The sequence below is a fragment of the Nylanderia fulva genome, unplaced genomic scaffold, assembly GCF_048542155.1.
Source record: "Nylanderia fulva isolate GAGA-0341 unplaced genomic scaffold, ASM4854215v1 Scaffold1, whole genome shotgun sequence".
NCBI classification, from domain to species: Eukaryota; Metazoa; Arthropoda; class Insecta; order Hymenoptera; family Formicidae; genus Nylanderia; species Nylanderia fulva.
Genome location: NW_028189192.1, coordinates 5107000 through 5130325, shown reverse-complemented (window position 1 = coordinate 5130325; position 23326 = coordinate 5107000). Strand labels below are relative to the sequence as shown.

Genomic DNA, 23326 nt, shown 5'->3' with positions numbered 1-23326 from the left:
TTTTATTTATCAAGCTTTATAAAAAAAGTTTATGTTTAAGAAAAATATTTTTGTATGGAGTATTATACAACTATTTTATTATTGATTTATTCTTGGAAAAATAATAAAAAAATTAATGTAGCGTGTAATAATTATGTGTTTTAAAATACCTATTAATTTTCTGCTTATTGCTATAATTTAAATATATTTGTATGTTACAGATCAACGTTTGTGTTATAACTCCAGCAGTTTTGTACGAAGGAATATGCGAGAAATGAAAGGCGTCAAGGATGCTGTGAGTAACTGTGTAGAGTGAGTACCAATCAGTACGAAATTATTTTTATTTTATTCGGAGATGTCAGTCTGTGTGCGCCTGTAGTCTGAGATATAATTATTTCTCTTTTTTCCAATTTTGCAAAGTTTCCTTTCGTGGAGAGTTATCTCGTGTAATAAATGATTTTACGGTATAAACAATCGGCATTCCCTTCTTTTTTGGTATCGAGGGATTGGTTGGCCTGCCTGTTTGCTCTTTTCGCGTTATCCCAAGAGTGTCGTCCCGGTCCGTCTGTCACCGACATCATTCGCCCCAGTTCTGATCTTTCAGTGACGTTAAAACACGATGTTCATTCCCGAGGGATCGAAGCTCAGGGTAACATCATTATAGATGGCGGAAGGAACCGGTAGGTTCCCGTCGGGAATGATGTCTGCTTGAGAAAATGCAGTAACAGGATACACGACTGACATCTTCTTAAATGCCTTCGGATGAAACAGTTATTAGAGGGTGCGAATCCTTTGGGATAATAGACGGAGTGATTGTGATAATTGAAGCTTTGACAAATAGCTGCTGTTTTCAAACATCTATATTTTCTCATAAAATATGTTATTTACTTTCATGATATAAACAGATTTTATCTATCATTTTAAAGAATAACGTAAACATAAAAATTAGCTTCTTTTCCTGCATTTTTGAATATAATATTATAATAATAATAAAATATAAAAATTTCGTAAAAAGTAGCTTTCTATATCATTTTGATATTTAAAAACTTTTGTCAAATTTTTAATTGCGATTCTTAATTTTACGATAATTACAAACAACGAATTTTGTTTTTTTTGCAACTGACAATTTATTATTAAATTAAATACAATTGAAAAATTAAATATAATTGAACAGCATCTATCACATAATTCTATGAAATGAGGTAAGTCATAAATATAACTCAATTTGTAAGAAAAACTATCTCCCAGCCAAATCTTAACTCAATTTTTCCTTTCTCTCAAAACGATGAAATATTGAAACAATATCTTTCTATATATATATACACACTTTCGAAAAATAGACGAGGGTTGTATAAATTTTCGTACGAAATTAAAGATAAATGAAAATTGATTCGACGTGTCCGGCACGGCGATTAATGAATAGAAAATAGTAACAGAATGTAAGATAGACCGATGCGCGAAAGTAGGTGGAGTGAGAATTTCTCCAGTTAGACGGATGGCATACCAGAGGTAATTGCATTTTTCGACGTAGCGTTTAATTGTACAGGATATCTCTCGTTGAATTTTATCTTTGTCATTAGCGTGATATTTGAACGGAATTACTAAAACACGATAACTGAAGCGCTATTATCTTCGTGCGTGAGACACGTAGCATAATGAATTGTGGTCAATGATTTATTTTCGACGAAGCTCGATGGAGGAGACAGTTCTATTCAGCGAGGCTTGATGAGGAAATTCGATAACGCTTATGATGCCATAATCCTGCATCGCCATACTGAAACCGCGATAGCCATTATGGCGGCTGTATATCCTATAACATCAATATGTGTTTATCTAAGCACCACGTGCATTTGAAATTAGTCAACATATTTATCTTCCGGATTGCACAGATTCTATTTATCTTTACAAAGTTATACATTTCTTATTGAATTTTTAATGAGTAATTTATATTTATTGATTTATAACAAAAATTCAAGAATTGGTTCTCTTCCTTCTATTCTCTTTTTTATATATACATACCTTGTATAAGATATATTTGGAAATATTATTGAAATAATACTTTTTTTTATGATATATATTTGCAATTTAATAGAAAATTGACTTTGATGTAACGAATGCCGATCAAATGTATCTTCCGTTTTCGCGTTGCTTTGCTGAATGATTTTTGCATTCTACGTTTTCGATTAGAATAATTGAGTGTGTGAGCAAATCTATCGAGGATGTCGATACTCGGGACCGGCATATCTATCTTTCGGATTGAGAATACCTCGGGGAAATACGTCTAGTACTCGACACACGCCGGGTTACTCTCGAATCATTTTCTACTTTCGTGTTCAAAAGCGTTGCCTCGTACGAGTATATTAATAATTATGTTAAAGTCGTCCGGAGACAACAATTACAGAAAAGAGACGCGGTTATTAAAGAAAATAAGCTGATATAGCCACAGCAGCTTTAAGGATTTAATTGCTCTGTGTCCGCATTACAAGCTTTGTTCGTAAAATGACCAATGAAAACGAGACTTTATTGTCGTAAAATTATCGTGTAGGATGTATAACGAAGGCGTGATTAAAAACGCGTTTTACAAATTCGCGCGATAATTCCTAGTATAATTTAATGCTTTATATAGACGCACGAATAAAATTGCATCGGGGCCGGCAAAGTGCATTTTCGCGTACGCCTCAACCGCATTTCGTGTGCAATGCACCATATCACACGGCGCAATGTGCCGGTTGCGCCATAAAAGTAACGTGTCCGTTAAGACTTAATAAAAGAGGATTTCGTCCAAATGCGATCGAGGCGGAAGAAGGGGTTAGCGGCGACTGCAGCGGTCTTTTCCGTCCGCCAGGGTTAAATCCAACTGAAGATCCTATCTCTCCCTCTCTCTTTTTCTCTCTCTTTTACGAAATACACGTGCACTATAGGTTTTCTCCATCGGTCGGATAATTCGCGGATTTGGATCGCGGACGCGAATTCTATGCACGATCGTCCCTCATTGGCGAATGAATTATTAATATCGCTGATCTATGTAATGTTTCATCGCAGGATGTGTCTTTTATACGGTGCGATGAATTCCCATTCGCTCCGCTAACTATTTCGAATGCCATCGAATTTTCGCGAGTAAGCCCCGATCAGATCGCATCGGCGAGATAAAGCAGAGTGTGTATCCATGTGTCGTGCAAAGGTAACACACAATCGCTCGAGCCTTCGTGGAATTCTCTCTACTGCCTGTATCGCGAAACAAGAACTTCACGCATACCGCTTACTTTGGGGAATCCGTATAGATACCAGCTACCGGAAATACCTCACACATACCCTATCAAACCGGAGTGCTGTAGACTGTTACATATCTGAGGTGGTCTCACACAATTTGCTGTAACCGACGTGTATGTTTTCGCTAATTCGAAACATTCTGCAATTAACGCGCCGATTCAATCAGTATCTTTCACGTAGGTTCTACTAAGCAGACATTTTATTTATTCAACTAGATTATCTCAATACAGTTTTAATTTTCTTTCGATAATATATAATTTTTATAAATGTCTCTTACAAATAAATTTTTGCAAAGATATTTATATATTTCTCATATATTTTATATACCTATAGTATATATTTAAATATAAAGATTTAAATATACATATATATAGGTATATATTCATTAACGTCTGTCGAATAAATATTTTCAAAACTATTTAAGGAAAATCGGAAAATATTTTCAGATTTTCTCTTCACAAATATCTCTCTCTTTTTCTTCTTTACAAATCTATGGCTTTTCATTATAGCCATTGATGGATTTTTCTATTTATTTCTATAAATCGTTTCTGTATGTTATTCTTAGCAATAATGAGAGTTCTCTCTCACGATTTCGTTAAATTTAATAATTTAAAAATGACCGGTTGTACATTAATAGTCCTTCAAGTTGCAAATACGAACAATAAATAAAAAAGTGCGAAGAATGATATTTTAGATATTTCATATCTAAATATTACTAAAGATATATGATGTATGGCTGGCTTTTATTCTATTTTTACATCTAAATATGATATTTACATATTGCATAAATAAATCTCAGAATGAAATGGCTGCATTTAGAGCCGCTCTCAGTGAGAATGCAGATCAAAGAAATATGAATGTATATTCGATCTGTTTATATTAGATACACGAGGGACACGATGTGGGATCTCGTCGTCAATAGGAATAAAAAAATATGGAGAACGTTATATATTAAATAAAATTTTTCTAATTATAATATATATTGAATTGATTAACATCATAGATTCGTATTTTATTGTATACAATTCTATAACAAAGATCCATAAAATAATCTCGGGCTGATTCGGCGATATTGTTGTATATTGGAAAATACGAGGAACGTAGCAAGGGAAACAGAAGAAAGATGAGGAGCGCAAAGTTATGTTTGATACATCCGCATCGGATGAAACGTTCGTTTCCCATCGTTGCGAATCTAGTAGCAGGACGGACAGAGAGCGCATCAAGATAGATAAGCAGACGGAAACGGACGTATACAGGAGAAAGGCAGGGGATAAAAGGGGGCGAAATCGAGGAGCGTCTTTTTTTTTTTTCGCATCATCCCCCGCGCCTCGTCACCATTTCTGCACTTCGTTCAGCACCCTCTGACGAGTCGACCTCGCACCGCCAGTGTCAGTATCGACTGGGGTACCTCGTGGAGAGAACAACGACGGGGGTGGACAGAGGGAAGAGGGTTGCTGAACACACGGAGGAAAGCGAGAAAGGGAGAGATAGAGAAAGAGGAGGATGCTGGGGAGACAGAAAGAGCGGGATTCTGGAAGACGGAAAGAGAGGAATATAGGGCGGCTCGCCGATTCTCGGCTACTCTCGTGTTCAGTGCCGTATACGAATCTGTCTTTTACGCTAAGACACTACGTGAACACCCAACTTTTTGACGCATAATCGTCTCATTAATCACTGTCTGAATGTCTCCCTGTCATTTTGATAAGTTACCGTCGACAATGGTGCCGCGACGAGAAGTAGTATAACTGGAAATTTCATCATCCGTGCGACAGGGATGGGTGGACTAATATACACCATGTCTACTTATCGCGTTCTTCGACCGCGAAAGATTTTATTTCATAATATCGTATTAACGGGTCAAACTTTTTTTCAGCGTAATTGCGCATTTCAATGATTTTTGTGTTTAAGAGATTGAAGAGCGACGCTGCTTCACATTCTGCTTTGGAATATGAGCGCGACGCGGAAAGCCAGTAATCAAGTAATGGAATCCGATCTTTGCACGAAACATTATATACATATAGAAGTTTACACTTAGTGTTGAATTGTTGCAGTCGTTTCAGATCGTACAGTATATATATCATGCGACAATACTCGCGAACCATGTTGAAAATTAATCACAACAACACAATCGATAATTTCTGATTATTTCTATAAATAGCACCAATTTGATCTGATTCATAAAAATAGATTGTATTACAAATTTAAATTAAACTAATTAATTTATTTTAAATTTAACGTATACGTTGACGAGGAAAGTTTAATATTCAGTAGTTAAAGTAAAGCACACATATATTCTAGCTAAATCGTTTTTCTCCAAGCCGCGAAGAGCGTTTGCATCGAAATCGTTGAAACGAGAACGCTCGGGGTGAGACGACGCTAAGTTCATTAACATGCCAAACATGCTAACGGTCGGCTAAGCGGTGTCTGATCATAAGCAGGCGATGATATCACGCAGGGGTGTCGTCGTCCCGTGCATGCACGCATCGTCAACGATCTCGAATTTATTCGTACATCCCAACACGGGGATGAAAGCGGCGTACAAACGCGCGCATACATCCCTGTCGGCGCGTCGCCGCCTCGAGGTTTCCACATGGTCTCGCGTTATATCGAGGGCGAGTCGTGCAATGCTCGGCGCATCTCGAGCGTTTTCGTCTCCAGTCCTGTCGGTGCTGCCACATGGCCGCGCGTCATGTTTTGCGGGCTTGGCGAGCTTTCAGGGGCGGCACCTGCGTGGTAGGATACTCTCGCTGGCTCTCGCTCAGAGTTAGGGTGTCAGGACGAGTGAGAAAGCGGGGTGGCGGCTCGGCTAGGTTCGGTCGACTTCGCAAGTCATCGCCGACGTCTCGCGTCGGGGCTTCCACATGGGTTGGTATTGGCTCCCGGGGCGCAGGGTGGCTTGGTGCGGCGGGGCTCTAACCGGAGAGAGACTCTAACCGTGGTACGGAGAACGAGACATAGGGATAGGAGCGAGAGGGAGAGGGTGCGCGCGGACGAGACGGAAACAGGGTGAGGGTAGGAGCTCGAGAGAGAGAGAAAGAGAGAGATAGATAGAGAGAGAGACACGGCTCTCGCCACAACACCCCCCCGAAACGGGCAGAGCGTCAGTGCTAAGGTGGGTTGCTCGGTCGGAACATTGCCAGAGAGAGAGATACGTCCTGGGAGTGCCTGCCTGCCGCACCGACACGACTTCTTGGTGCAGGACTCGCAGCGGTGCAAGGATCGGAAAGAACGCGCGCGCGCGCGCGCGCACACACACACACACACACACACACCGGAAAAAGTGACTGATTGAGTGGCCAATGACACGCACGTACGCACTCGCGTACACACTCGCGAAAGCACGCATGCACGTAGGCGCGTAAGGAGGAGACCGTGAGAAACGAGGGAGAGTTCGGATCCGCCGGGAGCGCGAAACAGGCGGTAGCGGATCGCGAGTGGAAATAGCGGAGCGCCGAGCCGCGCCGTGTGTCTGCTCGTATGTCGGCTCGGGCAACAATTGCGGGTGAGGCGGTGTAAGCTGAACGCGGAGCGGTGGTGTGGTGCTCGTTGTCGCGTCGACGACCGGAATCATGAGAGAGGAAGTCTCGCGGCATTCGACATTCATCGGAATGTTACATATGGCAGGGGCGTTTCGTTTGGTCGGATAGAATGTAATTTGGTCGGAGCGGCTATCTTAGAGGAGAACCAAGGAGAAGCGCGGAAAGCTAGACACAGATAAGTAGTAAGAGGATATGACAGAGGAGACGAAAGTCAGGAGGAGGTCAGCGTGGCAGCTTCAGGGTGGCGGTGGCCAGTGGTAATGGTGGTGATATGGTGGTGGTAGTAGTGGTGCAGTGGTGGGTGCTCTCTAGGTGAATGATCGTCATCGGCCTCGTGGAAGAGGCGGCTGCCGCTTATGCGGGCCGCCGCGTGTGCCGCATCGTCGCTCGCAAATAACTGGAATTTGCCGTCGAGGGCGGCAAGAAGAATCGAGAGACGGAAACAACGACGGAGGTGGTGGCGGAAGAAGGGTGTCGTCGGTGCGACCGATCGTACGTTAGTGGTAGTAGTGGCGTTGGCGATAACGGTGGTAGTAGTGGTGGTGGTGGTGGTGGCGGTGGCGGTGGTGGTGGTGGTGGTAGTTGGATCGCACAGGGTGAAACTACCGATCACCGGCGCAGCACCAGGAGGCCGCCGTAACAGTCCGCGCTCGTCGAGCTGGCGGCTGGCAGGGGCCGCTAGATTTCGCCGTGGGTTATGGCGAGCTGGCCCGCGTCACGGGATTCCCGTTTCACGAGTATGACGAAGGGACGACCATCGAGGAGATCGCGCGCGAGTCCGCGTACCGCGAGCACCGTGATTACGACGACCGCGATGCCGATGATCGCCGTGACTGCTACCGCGACTGCGACGACTGCCAGCTTGAGCCAGAGGATCGCGCCGCTGTCGAGATACCCGACGAGGACGAGGATGATGACGACGATGACGAATACGAGTACGAGCACGACGAAGATGACGCCCGCGCCGAGCAAGATGCCGCTGCTGACGACGATGTCGATGGTCCCGGCGACCCTGACGACGATGCTGAAGATGGCAGTTGCGCTCGTCCCCGGAAGTTCCTCGTTTCTCGGCCCATCGAAACCCTGGTAGCGGAGGCAACGGTCGCGCGTCTCCTCCTCAATCGTTAGAAGCAGTGCTGTTGTGCCGTCCGGATCTTCCTCCTCTCGGGGCTATTTATATCCGTCGGTGGTCTGGTGCGTCTGGTGGGTGCTGGTGTGGTGGTGCGCCGTCTACCGATCCCTCGTGTTACAGGTCACTCCTGCCGGCCGGCCGGCCGTTCGCGTACCCGCAGTGCGGCGGTCGACCACCGGCTAATCGACGACAGTCGTTCGTTGTTGTTGTTGTTGTTATTGCGCAAGGGGACGACGACGTGTACGCGACGGCGACGGTGACGACGAGGACGAGGACGGTGGCGCGGACCGGGACGCGGACGACGATTACGACGACGACAGCAACTACAACGACCACGACGACGACGACGACGACGATAACGTCGGGGATATGTGCGGGTGCGCTACGTCCACGCGGCGAGGACTCGGGACTGCTGCGGGTAAATCGGCACGGCGCGCCAAGTCCTCGTGTTCGGTACATAGGACGCCCGGGATACGGTAGCTCGTCCTTCGGCGTTACTCCTCATCGACGCCCGCGGGCAATGTGCCCACCCGCCGGAATAGCAACGTGAGTACTATTCTCCTTTCTTCTCTTCGTCCACTCCCTTTTCTACCAACGCATGACTATGGAAATGGCCGGTTCTCTCGCGATCGCGTCGCTCTTTTCTAAGGAACATTCGCACCGTCTGACTCGACGCTTGCCACCATCGCTTCCAATTTATTCGCCTCGAAATGGATTTTTTGTCACCCCGAGTTAGCTTATTGCTAGGCACTGAAACTTGGCTGTTAGAATTTCGAAGACTGACAATACTTTTATACAAAATATATAATTTCGGAAATTCTAAAATTATTCCGAAATTATTGTATAATATTTCTACACTTGTTTACATTACTGTTACGAAAATAATTTATTGCTACAAAATTACATTACTAATCGGCAATATCTATACTCATCAATTTAATATTCAAGCTATAAATATAATTATTTTTACAGTTATTCAATATTCAAATTTTAGAAAGTATTTTTGTGACAGATGCTCTTCTATTTATAAAATAATGTCAGTTTTCATTTTAAAATGTACTTATATATACCAATTGGAGAGATCACACGGCGTATTTTACTTTGGAGAATATATTATATTTTATATTCAATATGTGCAGACACAGATATATATATATATATATATATATATATATATGTGATAAAATTAGGAAAATATATCTGAGCGCATAGCAAACAATTAACCACGTCTATACTCGTGATAATACTGATAATTTTTCATTGCAAACAAAGTATTGCAACAACATGAAAGTGAAATTAAATTATCCACTTGATTTATAATTAGTAAATAGATATATAAACTTACAATCAGTAGTAAACTTCTTAAGCGCAAGTTTTATCATTTTGAACCAAACAGCAGTTCCTTAGAGTATTTCTTACAAGTATCTACTTCAGGATGTTTATATTGTTTTTCTCTAATTGTTCACGCTGAATTTTTATAACGTGATACACTCGAAAAGTTTAAAATGGACAAAATTATAAGTAAATTTTTTTAAATCCAAAAATATGTCTTTCGATAAGAAATACAGTTTCTGGTATTTTTTGATATTATTTTCTCTAAAAAAAATTTAAAAAAAAGTTTTCGTAATTTTTTGTATTATTTATAAAACATTTCATCCAAGCTAAGATTCTTGCACGTCACGTATGTTGTTATGGAAAGGAGCTTTGTAGTTAGGTTATAACTTAATTATCAATTTAGCGCCCGTCTGATTTCAATTGAAATCGAGGCCGGGAGACTAGGACGCCAGATGAGGACTCGTGTGTTTCACTTATGAATGACTCCGAACAACTCGCGCGAAAAAAAATGAACGATCGATCGATCGAGCTCGGCCCCTCTAGTTAAATACACGTCGAGGCTATTTCTTCGCGACGCCCGCGTCCTTACCCGAAGCGAAGGATAAATTGCCTCTTCTCCTGAACTTTTCTCCAGGAAAAGCCACCCGAAAGCTCCTACGGAGTCGTGCGAAAACGTCGGAGTGCTTTCAAGGGATGGAGAGAGGGCCTGGGCGTAGTCCTCCTGCCACGCTTGTCTGACCTCTCTTTCCCTCTTCTACTTCCAATGCGCTCGCTCGGCTTTTACATTCGGTGATTTAAGATATTTCGAAAACAGATCAATTGTTTGCATCTGCCTCTCTCTTTTACAAGATCAGAGCTCTATTTCTAATTCTAATATTTCACTCATATTTACATATTAGGTTATCACGGGATCAAAAGATAAAACTTCAATGATCGATTTTTAATATTAAAATTTTTTACAATCTCAATTTAAAATTCTGTTAAAATAAATATTATATTAAACGAAGAATATATTTTATTATCGGGTTTAATTAATTTATAATAAAACTTTATGATAAAAAGTCATTAATTTTAAACTTCTAATGATAAAAAAATAATTGCTATTTTGATGCTTACACGTTGAAAGAAATTAATCTTGAATCGATTAAATAAATTGTTTTGTAATTTTACTTTTTATATTATTGTTATATATTTTTGAATAAGATACAGTTTAAGTTTATATCTGTGATTATTATGATTCTGTTTTTAGATGCTAAACAAAAAACGTTATTGTGTATAATGATATGAGGCGATAATAATGATGTTATTGGATATTTAATCAAATTGATTAAAACCGATCGCTACACAATGCATGGCAATTTATTACATTTTATATACATAAAGGAATTCAAAGTTTTACATGATCATTTTAATAATAAAGCGCCGTTCTAGTGCTTTTATGTTAATACAAAACGTATTGGTATACACACATAAGTTCATACCTTTTAATAAACTTTTGATTATTTGAAAAAAATTCGATATTTTTTTCGAAATCAAAGATAAATATATAAATTCGTTGCTTTAGACAATCATATTGTTATTTATCCGCGATAAAATTGTGAGATTCATCAAATTTCATCAAATTTTCCGCGCGAATATTATTCGATGGTTTTATACACAATCCGGTTGAGACCCGGTTTAAATTACGAATGATTTGCTTTCATCTATCTATATAATCCATATAACCAAAGAATTTTGCAAAAAAAATTAAGCGGGCGATTCTATTATTTTGGAAAACACGGTGCTTTGCAGTATAAATTTACGTTAAAAAATTTACGTTAATAATCTATTACGAGATGGATTATGAATATAAATTTATGTCCGTAATCCATCTAGTAATGATAGTGCATATTTTTCTCTGCACAGAGAGACGCGATGAGTACGATAGAACGATAGAATCATGAATCTTTATTTGATTACCTATACGTGTTCAAGCCGCTATCTATTATATGTTGGCTGACGTAGTAAATATTAAATTCGCCTTCAAACGATTGATATTAATGTAGCGGAAAATAAAAATGTGCGTGTGCTATTATCGAGTAGTTTGAATATTTTTTAAAAGTGAAATTATGCTTTTTTGAATCAGAATTGTTGTTTTTATTTTATTGAAGTATCAATAAAAAAAATATATATATAACATGTGGAAAAATGAACTGACGCTTTTGATGTATAAACGCATTGACGTTGACATGCGCGTTACAATACGCATAATACAAACGACAAGTTTAGGTGGCTGACACTCTAAATGATAAAATTCTGCTGTTTACATTTGTATCCACTTCTTTTTCTTTGCGATGAAAGGATGGCTTGCATTTCACAACGACATAAAAATAATGTAAAATTTTCTATCATCCTTCTTCTTTTCCGTCACCATCGTGTCATACCTCAGAACATCACTTATCTAGATTGTAAACATGAAATATTCGTAAATGAAGATTATGGAAGAAAATAAAACGCGATAATATCGTTATTTTTATTATGAAAGTATATGAATACACATGAAAGTATGAATATAATTAACAGAAGCCAAAAATTTACATTCTATCTTTTTTCATAATAAAGTACTAGTGACATCTTATTTTGTATATTGTTTTCAAATAAAACAATATAATAAAAATTATATATCTATAGCAATATCCGAAGTAAATTTAGACAATTAGATTTACACTTGTAAAAAATTTTTACGTTTTATTACGAAAGAAAATAATTTGAGTTTTGTTTTCTATTGTATAAAAATCGTAATTTTTTAAGTAAAATTTCTCAAAGATTAAAAGGCAAATATATTGAGATTTATTAAAATCTCTTTTTGACAACTTTTCTTAATACGCAAACAAAATTTTGTAGCACACGTACACACACACACACACACACAAAATTGTGATCAAACTTTTAGGTCATATACTATCGGCGTGCTCGATTTAGGACAGGGTTTAAAATGCACTTTATCATAGTTCTCACGTGTGCAATAAATCTATTTGCATTATTTGTATCACGAACTCTGCTCTTCCTCTCGTCTCATTTCTCTTTTCTCTCATCTCGCTCTTCTTTTTGTATTTTATAGTCACTCGTTGCACCGCGATCAGAAACGTCAACGCGAAATATTGTCGGCGACACCGCGCATCATGTTGGTGTGCAGCACTTCCTTTTCACCTGATAATTTTGAAGAATGACCCTTGCTCAACAAAGACTGCGATAACTTGTACAAATGACGTCGAAAAATCGTTGGGTTCTCGTCGAAGCTTCCGTGCCGGAACTGCCGACGATAGAGCAGGACTATGCCTTTTTTCGGCGAGTATATCGCGAGAATGAACGTGGGGAAGTTTTTATCGACGCGACGGTTCGACCGAGCCGTTTCGTCCTTACCGCGACATTTCCGGATAAAGCGCGACACTTCCGGCATGTTGAACGAACTCAGGTTTCTATGGAAATGCGCGCGAACGGTCGAAACCTGCTGACGCGTCGGCACTTCCGGAAACGTCGTCATTCAACATCGTCATTTTGTCACGATAAATCCATTGACTAAAGTTTGTCCCGTCGCGGTTAGGTATAACACAATGATTTTCGACAATGCACTGATTTTGAAATTATCTTTAGATAATGTATATCGAATCGCGATGTGTAAATGAATATTTAAAAAATTATTGAAAATTATTTTGCTGATTTATATTTTTCATTACTTTTATTATTATTTTTTGGAAAAAGACGTACGCTGAGAAAGTGAAAACTTGCTACGCATATTTGTTTCGTAAGACATTTTTTTCTAAGAAAAATAATTCACTTTAGATTAATCAAACGGAGTAGTGACACGCTCTGTTTACAGAATAAGAAGGACCGTTAGCGGCGAGAAAACTGTCATCGTCAGTCAATCTCGTTTACAGTTTGACGGCGTGTGATTTAGTAATCGGGACTATATTGATATTATTCAAATTTATGATCTACCTGCCGTGCTGCCGGATGAAATTTACATTTGAATTAACGTCCGGCTCTGTCGTGCTAATATTCAATTTGCAGATGGTTTTTGTCGACTCTCTGCGAACCTCTCGAAGACTCTCGTGAAAACTTTCTTTGTTTCTTGATTGATCGGTGCATATAAATTGCGATCGGGCAGATTGAATAAATTAATGGTCGATAAGTACACAGTCGATTGCACCCTCGAATGCAAAAATCGTTTGTATATAATGTTAATATTATTTAGACACGCAAACACGCAGATTGATTCGATATGCAAATCTATCGGAACTATTCAAGTGTTTACTTATTTCATAGCATTTTTTTCCGACCAACTCTCTCGAGATAATACCAACTATCATTATCAACTAATGTTTCGCGTTGCTTTGAGTCTCTTGATTGCGATTCAGTTTTGACGAGCGAAACTAAACTAATGAAATGAAATTCTTTTATATAAAGCTCTTTTATACATATAATCAGTATATTGAAATAAAGATACCAGGGAATTAATTGACCAACACTGGCTAAGGTGAAAAATCTTTTATTGAAAAAGACGCAACGTTTCGACTCCGAATTGGGTCCTCTTGAGGCTGTTACAAGTAAGTGGTAAAAACTAAATGATCATAATGTCCGTTTTTTGTAAACAATCAGAACATGACAAGATATCAGTAATAAACGAACCGAAGTGCTCACTCTGTTATATGTCAGAGTGAGCACTTCGGTTCGTTTATTACTGATATCTTGTCATGTTCTGATTGTTTACAAAAAACGGACATTATGATCATTTAGTTTTTACCACTTACTTGTAACAGCCTGAAGAGGACCCAATTCGGGGTCAAAACGTTGAGTCTTTTTCAATAAAAGATTTTTCACCTTAGCCAGTGTTGGTCAATTAATTCCCTGGTATCTTTATTTCAATATTTCAACTGGCAATCGGATCACTTTTTTTGTTATAATCAGTATATTGTTTTATCTACATTGTATATACCTGGCATGCAGATAATCGCATCCGATGGTATTTTACAATTTAGAAAAGACAAAGAAGGAAAAAACGCGTTTATCTGACAAAAAATTTATGTTTTATACTCTCCCAGTAATGTAAAATTGCATGAATGACCTCAATTTTCTGCTCCATATACGATTAAAGGTTGCTTCAACCGCTGCTATTATTCGTAGAGTCCTTCTCTTTAGGCAGTAACATACTAAAGAACTATCTGCAATTATATGAAAATAAAACGAATAAAAAATATTTTTTTCTTAATGGATTAAAAACAAACAGGATACTAAAAAGGATTAATCTTTTGCTTGAAAATTATCTTATTTTACGAGATACGGATTACTATATATGCGTTTAATTCGCGTCTTAGCACTTTTCTTCTATCAAATGGAGCGACCGTCTTTCGCGTATAAACGGTAAATTACCGGGTTAGATCGGTGCGTAAAACGGGGAAAAAATACGTGAGCGAACTGGTTCCGCTTGTTAAGTTCTATTATCACGCTGATACGTTTTAGTGATAACGCGGCACGAAAAGAGAGAGAGAGAGAGGGATACTCGTCAAGCTCAATTTCTATGTTTTAACACCCAATTGCGACTGGGAGCAGGTTATTTCGTCAGTCGGCAATCGCCGTTAAATTATATGGACCGTTTAATCAGGTTAGTACCTGCAGACCGCGATATAAAAATTCAGGAGCGTGGGAGAGACAGGATACCGGAGGGCGCGAGAAGGATCGATTTCCGGCCGCGGCGGGTCCGTCCGGGTGCGATCCGTTTCCTCGTTTATGGCGAGCGTTTAATGCCGCTCGTGCGAAGGGAAAAGGCGGAGGAAAGGGTAATTTCCGAAATTTGCGGATGCGCCGAAAAAATGCCGACGCGTCGTAAAAGGGGAGCGTTATTATTAAGCGTACTCCGTTATTAAGCCGAGGTTTCGTCGAATCAATTAAAGCCGCTGTATCCGCATAATCCGCGTAAACATTATACACGCCCGTTGGCATCGTATAGCAGCTATCGCGCGTGATTCTTCTATCCGCCGTAAGCTTTTACGCCGACTCGCGTCATGAAATTAGTCCGGTACGTTAATTGCTCTTTGAAAATTTGACCTATAGAATTTGTCGCGCGCGAAGCGACGATTAAGTGATGAAAGAAAAATAGTTCAAGCGCATAATTAAATGCAATTGTATAAATGACAGATTATAATTTAATTTGACACTTGTGCAAAAGTTACGACAAATTGTAATCATCTTTCTCGACGTTTTCCCGCTAAGAAAAACTTCATTCGGATCACTGCTCATGATGTACCATTACAGAAATTAACGTGGAGAAAAGTGGGACACTCACTGCATAATTATTTACAAATAGTTAATTGAAAATTCTGATTAAAATTTTGCGTTTCATGGATATTGTTGTTAGCTTTGTGTGAAACATAATCTAGCAAAGAGAAACTGAACGGGTAGTAACAATATAAATATAAACAGAATGCACATGTGCATGTATATTGTCCCGGCAAGAAAAGTATAACGATTAAACTTAATCTAGATATAATTAAAATGATGAAGCAGGTGTCGAGGGATCAATCGGAGAGTTGCACGACCGAGACGTGAACTCTTCAAAGGAAGCAGGTTGGCTGTTTGTAGCTTTTTTTACTCCGTGCGCAATACCAGGCGATTGCGGACAATGTTTAAAGCGACCGAGTTGGTCGTTCACTGTGAAGTACTGATGTTACGCTCCATAGTCGAGTGAACCGCACCCACCGTATTGCTCTATTTTCTTACGCGTACATAATCGAGTTACACATAACGGCGTACGATGTTTAAATAAACTTTTATCTGACGATATGATGTAACGAGAGAGAGAAAGAGAAGAGTAATGAATAATTTATTTGTGCAAAAATTATATGTATATATTAATGTATCGAAGATTTATGCATCGTATCACTCGATACATCGATACGATACAGTTCTTAAATTTGCATTATAATGCATTGTTTTCTCTGCATTTAACAACTAAACGGAACCGTTTATTCCCAATATAAATATTTTATTGATATTAGTATTATTAATTTTTTATGGTTTTTATATTTTATTTTATTTTATGTCTTCTGTGATTTTATATGTTTATCTTTAGGTATGTTCTTTTATAGATATTCGATATAGAGATATAATATTGATGCGCGATGATTATGATTATTTGGGCGTGATTATTAAGTTAAATGAATGAAAATGAATATAATATGCGTATAGATTCTAACAAGCGTGTCAAAATTAATCGAATTAATTCAATTTGCAGTTTCTCTCGAAATACGCACTGACCGTGTTTTTCGAGAGTGATGCACTTTGACCCAGTATTACGGGGATGTAGGTTAAATCGATTTTTGAAAGCAGCGCATACGCGTTTTATAAAACTTCCTTTCAAAGCATAGCACGATTTACATCCTGATCAATGTAGTTAGTATGTATAGGAGTAAAACATGCTCTTCTAGTTTTAAAAAAATCTGTTATACCGGCAAGTATAATTGTTATTTTAATGAGTTATTCTTAAATAATATAGATTGCTTCATACGCACACACCTACACAAACAAGTACATACATTTATTCTATTGTATATTTTTTGTAACGATAAATTATTTAATTAATTTATAAAATAAGATTTTCTTCTGAATGCGGAAATGTCAAGAAAATATTTCATCACAATTTCTCAAGTTTTAATATATTAAATGTTATTAATTAAATTATAAATTAAATAAGATTTAAATTAAATTTTTTTGAAGTTTATTAAAAGTTATCCCAGAAACATGATATCGTCATGTATTCTTTTTCTTGAAACTTAGTTTGCTCTTTATTTTCAATCGTTAATTAATCGAGGTATTCGTCTTTTTTCTTTTTCTTTTTTTTGAGAAAAAATAATCTTAAATCTCTTATTTGTTTGAAAAACGTATTATTAAAGAATAATGCGATAAAAATAAGATAATATAGGTTCGTATATCTTAAAAACTTTTTTTTAATAACTTAAGAGTGTTTTTTAAGTCTGGATATTAAATTGTTTATTACGTGTCTCACACGCATACACACACCAATAGAATTTATTTTTATGGTATCATATTGTCTTGTATGTTTTAAATTATTTCTTATATTTATTTCGTAATGATTGTTTAATGAATGTCTTTGGGTTATACGAAAACTAACGGAAGGTGGGAGAAGCTTTCTTTAATAAAACGAAATGAAACATAACATTCTCAACGCAATGTAAATATATGAATAGGAAGTGAGAGAATGTAAACACTTGTGCCTCTTTATGTATCATTCTCGTTTTACTTTTGGCAGTTGTCGATCGTACTTCAAGCGCGTACAATACTCACAAGTGATCAATCTAAACGAAAGCTCCGACTTCAAGCATCAATCACGCTGGAGATCAACGCGCGTCGATTTACAACCAGACATTCGTCAGGTACAAACGTAGATAAGTCTTTCGATATAATAAAAAGAATGCCGAGGCTGAGTCAACTAAAATTCGCAATTTCAAATCGATCAATCGATCGTACGTGTTTTCGAGTCCCTGTGTGTTGCGATCGGGCTAACAGTATCGTCACTCTTTCTCTCTTGAGCGCATCAATTTCGACTGATCGATGGATGTCGGGGCCGTTCATCTATCCTCCACAAACCGTTTGGGGCCGGTCAGTTAATGAAATCTATAACGTGCCGGCGCGCACAATCGAGATGTTAATTTCGACCCGTCGCGCGATGTGCGCCGGATGCATTTTTCATGCGGGGTTGAGTCCAGGTCGAATGCAAACCGGTCCAGTGCCATCTCGGCGTGAAGTGTTGCAGACAGCGGAACCGTGACGGAACCGAGCTTTATTTTTCTCTCTTTCACAAGCGTGGCGAGCGATAAAGCACTTTGTGATGCAAATGCCTCGAAATAATAATGCCGCCCTGTGCATCACAGGCGTGCTCTGCGAGCCGTCTATCGAATAGTTCCATTCAGTCGCCTATTCGCGGATAAAGTTGACCGAGTTTGCTTCGAAAGAGAGGGAGGGCGGAAAGAGAAAACGATTATATCCTGTCAAAAAGTGATGAAATATAACATATCGAGCGTATCGAAGGGCTAGTCTATTTCACAATTTTTTTTGAATTAATGTAAATATTTTCTAACGCGTCGCAGAAATATCTGCAGATTCCTTTAAAAAACTCAATGAAAGATTTTCTCTGCGATATTCCTATAACTATGGAGAATCGAGAAATGCAAATTTACAAATTTATGAGAGATAAATATAGAGAGGAAGACGAGGAGAGAGAAAGTTATATTATTATTTGAATAAAATAATAAATTGTTTAAAAAAAAGATATTGTTAACAAATACACCAAAGTAATCGAAGGGTGCGAAGTAAACAATATATCTTCCAATTCCAACACGTTCTATGATAAATAGATTCACATTGGATTATGCTCCGTGAGCTAAATACGGCTTACAACTCTTGGGACGGAAGACAAGATCTAGATGTTGCTGTTTGTACGATACTCGGTTATTCCAGCATGCCACTCCCCTACAACGATATTCAGGTAGAATTATTGTCCCGATAACAAAGCGCGCACCAGACAGCACAACGTGGACGATTTTCAAAGTTACGAGACTGTATATGCGAGTCGGGGTAAGCAGAACCTAATTACTTGTACGACTGTTCAGTTCAAGTCTCGAAAGTTCCTTTCCGGTCGTCGGATTCAGTGGATTTTAACGTTAACCAACGATAACCTTTACAATTTTGCCGAGCTAGATAATATTCCACCGGTCTATTAAACGATTTCAAACATTACTGTCTGAAACTATAATCGACATCCGGCTAAATACCGGAAGTAGGAAGTAAATCCTCGTTGGAATGACCATTGGATATTGTTGCAATCGTTTCAACGAGCTTGGAGTCGATATTCTTTAATGGAAATTTTGCGAGAACGTCAGAGTTATATTACTTTGAACAATGTAATTATTCTGCTAAATTGAAACTTTTTTGAATTTTTAATTTTGTATTATTTATAGAGGGAGATAACAAAGCATTACATAAGCATATCGTTCCAATAAAACTATTACTTTTTACTATGAAATATTTTTTTATATTTTTATATTTTTTTATTTCTACATTTTATATTTTTCTAAGTTTAAATTGTTCAAAAATTCTCGATTGAAATATTTTATTACTGATTTTTCGCAATTTTCACATTTCTTACACTAAATACGATTAATCAAAGAAAAAACAATTTAAGAACTGTTACACTTTAGCGCATCTTGTATTTATCCGATAATTCTCAGGCGCGAAAAGGATTAAGGAAAAGGATATAAATTCTTAATGAACGAAAATGTTTGGTATCGAAAGAAAGATTACGTTCATGAGACGATGAAGGATATGACAAAAGAGTGGCGGAAAGAAAGTGATCGAGGGATACGAAAAAAGAGAATTAAATAATGAAAAATCTTGAATTTGCGGTAATAAGAAAATGATATTTTGTACGAGATAAAAATAAATAGATACATGTAACGAGTTTGTAATTAAATAGATCGATATACTTGTTTCTCTGTGTGAAAGCTATTGTTCTGTCACTATAAATAAGATACTAGAAAAAGATACAATTACGAAGTAAAAAGTAATAGAAAATATTCCGCCACATATATGGCCAAATTGAAATTGATGTCAGCGATTTTTCTCTTTGTTGGCACGTTCGTACTTTCTAAGTATTGAGACTGACAGGTGCAGTATATAAGAAAGGAACATTGTCGATTTTCGAAAGAAATGGAAGTCGTGATAATATTGACGCGTCAGCAGAAAGTTATCTCTATTTTATATTTTGTTTATTTTAATATTTAAATAATTTACGCGTACTAAGAATATAAAAATATCGAATTTTCAATTGTTTAGTTTTCAATTAGTTTATTAAATTAATTATATTTCTCTGTGATAATTAATTATATATGAATACTACGAGCAGATTTGACGTCCAAATTCTGGGAGAATTTGAATTGATATTAAACAAACTAATTAATCACAGTTGACTTGACGAATTAATCATTATCTATATACAATAATTAACATTAATTGAGCAATTATAAATTATAAATATTTTCATAATCAGTTAAATAAGGATAAATTTATTTCGAAAACGGATTCAATAGCTTTACAAACGATTTATATTTTAGCTACTAACAATATAAGCTATAATTAATCATGTATTTAATCAGAGACTGTAATTCTCAATCCGTTCAACGATATTTGTACTTTAGCCGAAATATTATCCGTGTTCGTTATCGATTCCATTGGCATTATTAATAAAGATATCATAAACTCGCATTAGTTTGAAACTTTCATGCAAATCAGTTCTTATACCGAGTCAGTACAATCGATTGTTGTTTCCTTCGTATCGTATTTGTGAGAGTCGAATCGTTCCCCGATCATTGATCGTAATACGCGAAAGACGTGGAAAGTTTGAAATGCAGGCACTTTTGCATGAGCTCGCTAAAGTTTCAAAAAGTGCACGTCGTGTAACGACGTTCTTACACAGCTCAAATCAAATTTCTTTCGAGAATAGTATTCAAATACGATTCCAACTTTTTTTCCCTCGAAAAAGAATATCGAAATCAATTGTTTTGGATATTGATCGATTATGTATAACATATTATATAATGTAACTTTTTACAGTATGAGATATTTATTCCATAATTGTTATTTTTTAATTTTATTTTTTATTCTTTACGTAAAATACGTGTTGATTTTTTGTCTGTGTTCGCAGATTTTTGTTACAACTTTAATTTCATGATACCTTCTAACAATTTCTCTGTGCAATTAGTGATTCGTGTACGTAATACGGACAATATCATTCAAGTTTGTGACAATGTAATGTCGTGTAATATGGTGATGTAGAAAGTACTATTAATTTGTTAAGGGTTAAATGTAATTGCGAAAAGCGAAGTTTCTCCGCTAGCGCGAGCTCAGGAAGTTTCAAGCTATCTCGTTAATGGTGGAAGCGCAGTGATACGAGAAATTCTGTCAATTTTGAATCCACGGTTAATCACTCCAACGCGCCATGCTCTTACATTTGTCTCTTGTTTTTTGTCTTTCTCTTTCTCTCTTTTACACATCGAATTGTGTGTACCATATCGTTTTCTCGCGAATGTTGTAACATCGTTACTGATATGAATGAGCGTCATCGCGAACTTCGATCGCGAACAGGGCAACAGAAACACTCCGCCAAATTAAAAAATATGGCAGGGGTCCAACGTCCTGCACACGCTGGCACGGAACTACACCCGTGATTTCTTTCCTTCCATTCGTCGAAATTCAGCCATGCGGCAACGTCGGCTGAATTATTCCCGGGGAAAATCCTGGCCATTTTCACGCGTACGTTCTCTCGTGCGAAATGGCACGCCGAGAGTCTTGAATCACGTCTAACTATCTATCCTTTTGGCCGTCTCCTCTTTCTTCCTTGCCGACTCCAGGAAGCCCAAATCCTTCCTCACGTTCTCATTAACATATCGCTCCGAAGAAAAATACGCGGATTAGCTCTAAATTTGGCAATGTATTCCATAGTATATATGTCTTTGTTTAACGCGAGGAGTCAGGAAGTTTTTTTCTTGTGTTGGGGCGTATATATTAAAATTTTTTATATACTGATAATAATTTTCATTTATATCGTCCGTTGTACAAAGTTTTAATTGTACATTTGTCGCGATGTCAGTTTGGGAAAATAATGTGAACACACGACGTAAACTACAGGTATATGTTGATTATGGCAGCATGACTGAAAAATTGTTACCGAGTTGTTATCGAGATAAAAAAAATATTTTTTTTATTCATGCAACTCGCTCGTAGAAGAAATTTTTGTGATCATCCTCGCCGTCACCAAAACATGTTTTATACAAACGTAGTCGCAACGAAAACGACGAAGAAATATGAATATGGAAAAGCCGTTACAACCATGCGTGGCCACGTTGTTGCTGGTGTCTGGTTGCTGAAGCTTCCCGTTCACAAAGCATTGAAAAACGAGCTCGGAGAGTTTAAAATAAAATATGTCTGCAACTTTTTCTGTGCCTTTTCTATTCATTTTTAAGGTCTGACGCATTATTTCGTACTTTTATTTCAAGTGTGTCTCGGGCATTAGAGAGAGGCCGAGCCGACGACGCGATGCATTCTTTTTGGCTGTACGTAGGGATTTTTGCAACGTATATATCCTCCGCATAGCGACTAGTGTACTAACATGTTACGCGGTTTTATTTTCTGGATTACTCTCTTTTCCCAAAAATTCTTGCGGTGGAAAAGTTGCAGCACGCTCGTGACATTTTACTTCTGCGGTTTGAATATGGCCCTGCAAGAACGTATAGAACGCTATGTAACCATTATTGTCCATTGTATAATATTGTATGAGCATTTGAAGCCAAGTCGACCGCGAAAGTAAGACGTTGAACGATAAAAACTAGAATTTTGCGCGATAGTCGTGAAACACGATTTTTGGTGAAATTGAATTGCTGCTACAATTCGTATACGAAACTCAATTATTGCGCGCTAATCCATTTTTAGCACAATATAAAAGAATAAGTTTTTTTCCTTGAGAACACATTTTTTATACTTAGGAAAGTTAAATAAGTCGATTATAATATTATAAGAATAAACTGATCCCTAGCTTAAAGCGCTTGCTCTGAAAACAAATTTCTCTTGTGGGAGCATCTTAGATTCCATTATAAAAAATAATTGCGCTTTCTCTCTCTCTCTCCCTCTCGGTTTGTACCAAAAGGAAATAAATTAAGGGAGTTATGTTCTTACAGACACAAGATTCGAATTAAAAAACTCCTCAGTTTAATTAGGAAATTAAACCAAGGAAACAGTGTGAATGGAAGAAGGTAGACGTTCCGAAAAGCTTATTTCATCCATCGGAAATAGAACACTATTCGTCACGGTATGACGGTTCGGTCGAGAAAAAAGGAGGGTCGCCGTGTACAGTCGCAGATTTATCAATGGAACCAAGTCTCGTCGCGGGGGTGTTGTAAATATGGCGTCGCTGTCATTCGACCGAAGCTCCCGGTAGGCCCTGTCGGAATCATTCATAATTCAC

The 23326-nt window shown here is 37.9% G+C and overlaps 1 protein-coding gene across 2 annotated transcripts in view; it reads left to right on the top strand.

The window, feature by feature from the left end:
- The first annotated feature begins 229 nt into the window (after window positions 1-229).
- Window positions 230-23326, top strand: part of nAChRalpha1 (nicotinic acetylcholine receptor alpha1) — a 125026-nt gene continuing 101929 nt past the window's right edge. The window contains exon 1 of one of the 2 annotated variants that reach the window (XM_029303081.2): window positions 230-291. The gene's annotated coding sequence lies outside the window, so the exon portion shown is untranslated. Of the gene's footprint in view, window positions 292-8406; window positions 8467-23326 lie in introns of those variants that run through there. The other variant, XM_029303079.2, reaches the window with a different exon arrangement.